Here is a 6,589-nt window from a genome sequence, read left to right on the forward strand (position 1 = left end):
TTTTATTAATTTTTTTGTTTTTATTTTAATTTTAGTTAAATTAGATTTTTGTCATTTTTATTAGTTTCGCTCTAAAATAATATCTCTAGTTTTTATTAATCTTTTAATTTTATTAATTTTTCTTATTCAAATTATTTTAAATGAAAATGAGAAATGTTTTCTTGCCAACTATAGCTGAAATTAAACAAGTTTAAGGTTTTTTATATTTTATTTTATTTCAATTAGTTTATTTAAAGTAATGAAAATTATTTTTATGGTTTTAGTTAACTATAATAACCCTTTTATTATATTTTGTACTATTTAAAGTCAGCAGTTTTATATTGTTCCAGTGTTTTTGATTTGAATACATCAATGGCAGTGCATCATGGGATATCAATTTCCTTCTAAAAGAATTGTTTGAATCAGAGTTAGTAATGTTGTTGGTTTGGGTATATTGTCAAATGTGAAAAATACTTCGCAAACCAAGGCCGCGCTCGCCATCCTGCGCCGTGATCTGAACCGTCTTGCTAATTTCCACGGAACGAGCTGCAGCCGCCGCGCCATCTGTCTCCCGCCGTTTGAGCGCGCCGGCTCCCGTTGCTATTCCTGCGAGCTGTCCATGGCGACAGGATGACTGACATGTGTCGCATCTCTCCACAGGTGCTGCACGATCTCGCTGTGAGGGTGGGGGTGGGACCTGGAGGAAGCCACCCGTGGTGTCCGGAAACCTCGGGACGCGGGGGTGGGGAGGGGGGACGGAGGGGCCCCTGCTGTTCCTCTCACTTCCAGATGCGACTTAAACTCATCCAGAACAACTCTAACCACTTTGGGACCTCGCTGGCTGCTTTCCGTAACTGTAAGGATGATGGCTGGCTTGGTGTTTTCCAGCAGTAATTGGATACTTTTTTTATTTTTTATTGCTAGCCCCAGAGAAACCGCAAACTCTCCGGGTGTCCGTAGAGCGAGTCTTCGGGCCAACAAAGTCTCTTTAGATGGACTGGAGACGAGAGACAATGGGATACAGGAAATACACAAGCACGCCAGACTGGAATCTTGGACAGCGAGGCTCAGTTGCTTTTAGTGTATTTTTATCTTCTATAAAGTTCCATTTTTGCTGGGATTACCTCATTTTTTTAAGACTCGCAAGTGAGGGTTTAACTAGTTAGTCCGAGAGCGCGCCGCTCTCTCTATAAATATTTATTATCCCTGTTTGTTCAGCGAAGCTCCTTTATTTGTGAACTTCAGCATCGCGTTTAATCCATCCTTTTCGGTTATGTCATCTTGTCGGTTTTTTTTTTGGTTTTGTTTCCAACTCCCAGAATTCTGACAGCGAGCCGCCGTCCAATAGAGACCGAATTCCTTCACACGAGAGGGAAGCAGCGTGTTATAAAGCTTCCCATTCTCCGAGGTCTCCAGCAGCAGGCTCTGTGTCTGTGGTGGGTCAACCTTTTGACTTTGAAAGGCCAGTGGGGGGTTCTGTCCTCTCCCTACTGTTTTTGGAAATTTGATATTCACCCTGAGAACATCCCTTTGTGACCTGCCTGGCCGGCATCGGAATGCCATTGTTTCAAGTCGAAATTCTCCTTTGCTTGGGTTTTCCCTCTTTACCAAGCCTCCTTTGAGACCCTGAGCTTCCCTCTGCCTTTATACCAACTGATGGTGAATATGTTTAGTCAGAATTGGCAGGCTATTCAAGCGAGGACAATGGTTGGAGACAAAAGACTTTCCTTTTAAGAAAATAGGTTTTCTTCTGGAGAGAAAAAGGTCTTTAACCAATTTTTTGGTCTTCGACACCTCTCTGTTTCCTTGTTCTACCTCTTTTTTCCGTTTTTCTCTCATTATTGTGATATACACAAAGCTTAAAGTGAAGTTATTTGTGCCCGCAGAGTTTTTTGTAAATAACCTGTATATTATGAATCACTTATTAACAATAAATATGTTGTAAATTATGCTTTTTTCCCCGATTCCTCTGTCCTCTGCTGTCATCTCATTAAATATTTTCCTATGAAATGTGGCGTTCTTCCCAAGAGAAAACCTAAATTAGCACACTCTCCATAGCTACAGCTTGAAGTTCCTAAATGGCGATGGGGATTGTTTTAAAAGTATGATTACATCCATTTTTGTTTGATTAGGGGGCACCGGGTTTGAGATATGCCTGAGAAATGCCGTCTTTATGTTTACCCTGAACTAATCTTAAACAGTGGGAAAATACTTTCAACCGAGAGAGAGAGAGCGAGGGAGAAGTCAAACGAGGAGACTGTTTATGAAATGCTCGGCTACAAATCTCCAGTGGTTTGGACGAGCTTCGACAACGCTGGCTTTGGGTGGTGAAGTCTCCCGAGTATCGATCGTGATTACTCCGGTATTCTTTATGTAAACCGTTGCTTATTGATAGTGGAACTAGTTCAAGGATGTAAAGTGCAAATTGCAGTGCAATAGTTCTTGTGTTTGCAAAGGGTCGTTTCTAAACCTTGGAAACCATTTCCTAGAAGAATGTATAATGTGCATGTGTACGCACACAACATGTGCTGATTACACTAAGCAGATGTTGTAGTTCAGTGCTCCTCAACTGGTTTTGTTTCCGCACCCATATTGAACAGAAATAAAACATTGAAATTTGGTAATATTACCAAGAACGGCATAAACCCGTGAAGGAATATGCAAAATGATTAACATGACATGACATAAACAACTTTGTAAATGCATAAACATCAATAGAAATGTGATCGGAACACATGAAACAAACACTTTATTAGATTGTATTAGCAGAAGAATTAGTGACATGAATTTGTGGCCTTATACTGTATATATATATATATATATATATATGAGACGGAATGACATCAGAAAGCCGGTATATACAGTATATATATATATATAATTTGATTGCATGCTTTTCACAAGTTGATAAGCCTGGTAATTTAATCCTATCTATGCATGATTATATAATTAGTTGCATTTTATTGTTTGCATTTAGCATTACTGTTGATGATCAGAACAGACCTGCAACAGATTTTTTGGTTGTAACCCAGTTGATTTTGACATTAATGCAAACAAAAACTCATTCATACATGAAATTGTGCTAAATTTCAGTTGCAGTGTCACAGTGTTGTATCACCAGTCGTGTGTGTTGTGCTCTCTACACGTCTTAGCTGATATTTGCATCTCTATTCCAGTGCAACAGAGAGAAGGAGTCAATACCACGGCGATTCTGATTCCCAAGAGTGACGCACCGTCTAAGAGATGGAATCTCTAACAGGAAACGCAGTCTGAAAAATGTCCTAGTGCAGTTAGGCCGAAGGTGCATTTTCTTTGGCTGGCGCCAGACATTCTTGCTCTTGTTTTTCCAATTTACTGGAGCTACAGTGAGACAGATTTCCCATTTGGAGATGACTGCAAACCTCTGCTTTTACTATTGTTGATTGTCATTACGAGAGCCGCTTTTAGCCGCATTTACGAAAAACTCATTTGGTTTTGGTGCAAGTCATCGACAATGTGGAAAAAAAACGTTCTAGCACAGACGAGTTTATAAATGCTTAAATTAGATCCGCACGTTTTTAGAAAGCCCCAGAGTTGGATTTAATCGATCGGCAAACTCTGCATTTTAATTAATCCGGCCTCCTGATGTCATTACGTCTCACTTAAGCTTATTAAAAACTGATTCGATTTGTTCTGCATCTAACGTTAAGCCGTTTCGCTCTTCCAGGCAAGATAGCGCTTGAGTTCTTCATGTTTGTTTAAGACGCCAATCGCTTCGCCATTCCCCATGCAGCGCGTGCGTTGGCCAGAGCGCGACCACATGGTTTAGTCCTCACATACATGTTAATATGCAACACAAGTGGCTCTAAAATTGCAGGCCTTTGAGAGCTTTGACAGTCTGTGCATTCATTCAGTCCCAAAGCAGGTTTTCCTATTCATCTCCGCTCACAGAGGAACACCATGGTGGGACTGCTGGAGAACGGGACAGAGAGTGGAGGAGGAGAAGGAGGAGGGCTATCTAAGCCCAGCTTGGCTTCAAGAATGGGATTCAGCAATTGGTGTGCAAATGACAGTGTCTCCCACAGTCCGGCGATCCCCAAGGAGCCCAACAGTGGAGGGCCACTGGCTTGGGTCTCTTGTCTGTCCTCTGAATTTTTCATAGGTCAGCCTTCACAATACACCCTTAAATAGCTGGTCAGTGCCGATGGAAATCAGCATAGAGAGAGAAAGAGAGGGGGAAAATCCACCCCCCACCCCTTGAACAATGGGAATAAACAAAGATTTTGCTATCTTTTTAAGGAGAGCTCATCCAAAAGCAAGCTGCTTGAAAGGAGAGAGACGTTTCTCCGTTTTTTTTTTGTTTTTTTTTCAGGAGAGCATGAGGAAAGGGGGATGGAGAGGATCTCTTGTGCTTGGGAATGCTTCGCAATCCTTATATTTTTCTTTCCGTCCCCATTAGGGTGGACGCTCACCCGGGTCGTCTGAAACTTCCTTTTGTTTGCACTCTATGGGCCGAGGAACCCGGTGGCATTGGCTGCTTCAGGCTGCTTGGATTCACTTAACGCTTCTATTATCTAATGGTTTTGGATGGGTTGTAAAGACTTCCATGTGCCTTATCTGGTTGGGTGGCGGTGGGAGGGAAACCACAAGATGTAACTGACTGATTGTTATATGGAGCCTTCATTGAGAAAGTAAAAGCGCTAAATGTCATTGAAGACGTAGTAGCATTTACTAACATTTGCATTTGCATTAAATGTGTATGTGAAGTGTGCCGCTGATTTATTTGGCAGGTCGTAGATCATCCAGACCAATGGCCCTCGGCTGGTTTTTCTTCAGGACTCTCATTTTATATTGTACTCAATATGGTAATCAAGTTATTTATTGTAAAATGTTTTCTTTGGTTTAGAGGTTCCCTATCCGTTAGCATCTGAATGGCACGTGCTCAACTGGAAGCCACTGCATGCATCTTCTGCACATTGTTTTAGTCAATCACCTGAGCCATAAATGTCACGTGACTAATTAGCCTGCATTTATTACTTCCTGACAGTTCTGATTGACTGATGGCACCACGGGCCCTTCATTAGCGACTATCCTGAACTGTGACGTCAATTTCACGCTTTTAAGAGCCCCCAAAAACAATCAGGGACTTGTAAAGCATCTGCTATAATGAAATGTTTGCATATTCACTTTTATTCACTCTGGATAAAAATAATTGCCAGAATGCATAAATTGCACACACACTTATTTAGCTGACGTTTTTATCCAAAGTAGTACATATAAGTATAGAAATTGAATAAATTTTTTTGAGCCACAAGAACTCCATTTACATTTATTTGCAATAATTGAATTTTTATATATATATATATTCAGATTGCACTTAAATGCATCATACATCACTTTGGATGGATAAATGCAAATGCATGAGTATATAATGGCCACAGCAGCCATGTAGTTTGGTTGTTTTTTTTTATTGTTTTTTTTTTTTATCATGCATATTTTTGTTACGTAACCTGTTCATCTAATTTGACTCGCTTCTACCAAGTGACAGATGATTTCAACATTTGACATCAAGAAAATAAGATACGGATGTGTTTTCTTTTAAAAGTTGATTAGCCTAATTTTCATGCATTTGCAATTGGCAGGTGCTTTTATCAAAACTGACTTGCATTGCATTGAAGATGCAACTCTTTTTTTGCATTAAACATTGTTTCGCTTTCCAAACAGACCTGAGAGTCGTTTTTGGGTCGCGACCCACCGTTTGAGAACCGTTCATGATCCAGACCATATGGATATAGATTTGTGGACCCCCATCCCCCGACGAGCTTGACTTGTGGCTCTTGGTCGGCTGCCGTACGTATGACTCAACATGGCTTGGGATTTAGGGGTGGAAACATCAATACAGCTTTTTCTTTTCGCCTCTTTTCTCTCTTTTTCACTCCCTTTCCCTCCAATTCCTCAAAGCCCCCCACCTTTAGCTGCTGGCTGACCTCTCCTTGTCTTCCAGAGAAGGCCTCAACATGTCAGGAGCTGGGGGTCTGTGATGGACTGAAAAAAGCAGCTGTGCTGTGCGGATGGCCCACTGAGCGTCTCTCCCCCCGTCACACCGAGCGAAGGCCTCCTGCCGCTTTCCTCTGCCAGGCAGCCACAAACTCCTCCAGCAGCCCCTCGCTGTAACCTGAGCCGCATTTCAGCTCCCTGAGCTTTGATTAGTGCAGGAAAAACTATGCAGTTTTATGCACCTTTTGGACGAAATCAGCACTGTCAGTGCATCAACACCTCCGACTTGTAGCTGTCGGTTACTGTGGCAGATACCTTTGTGTGATAAAACATCTTGTAAAGTGGGTTATTTCGCCTTAAAAATCAGTTTTATCATTGCAAAATAGCTGTGATCGCATATCAGTTGAACTCTGAATTACATTTTGCCTGTGCAAAACTCCCACTATGATGCATAGTGTAACACACTAACAACAGTGTAGTTAGTGTGTTGCTATGCAGTTGCTAGAGTGTTTAAATGGTTGCTAAGGTGTTACTAGGTGTTTGTGTACTGCAATATTTTGGACATTTTATTGTCCGCCAGGTGAAAACTGAAAGTTGGTCACTTAAATCGTTAACCTGAACTAGCAATAGTAAT

At 41.3% G+C, this 6,589-nt stretch overlaps 2 protein-coding genes across 2 annotated transcripts in view; both read left to right on the plus strand.

Annotated features, from left to right (window-relative positions):
* The window catches only part of LOC107706769 (transcriptional activator MN1-like), an 8,625-nt gene extending 6,697 nt beyond the window's left edge, over positions 1-1,928 (plus strand). The window contains exon 4 of the mRNA XM_016510581.1: positions 640-1,928. The gene's annotated coding sequence lies outside the window, so the exon portion shown is untranslated. The remainder of the gene's footprint in view (positions 1-639) is intronic.
* LOC107706770 (phosphatidylinositol transfer protein beta isoform) overlaps positions 1-3,515 on the plus strand; it is a 43,970-nt gene extending 40,455 nt beyond the window's left edge. The window contains exon 12 of the transcript XR_001636181.1: positions 3,505-3,515. The gene's annotated coding sequence lies outside the window, so the exon portion shown is untranslated. The remainder of the gene's footprint in view (positions 1-3,504) is intronic.
* Positions 3,516-6,589: the final 3,074 nt, after the last annotated feature.

The sequence above is a fragment of the Sinocyclocheilus rhinocerous genome, unplaced genomic scaffold (assembly GCF_001515625.1).
Source record: "Sinocyclocheilus rhinocerous isolate Xijiao unplaced genomic scaffold, SAMN03320098_v1.1 scaffold864, whole genome shotgun sequence".
NCBI lineage: Eukaryota > Metazoa > Chordata > Actinopteri > Cypriniformes > Cyprinidae > Sinocyclocheilus > Sinocyclocheilus rhinocerous.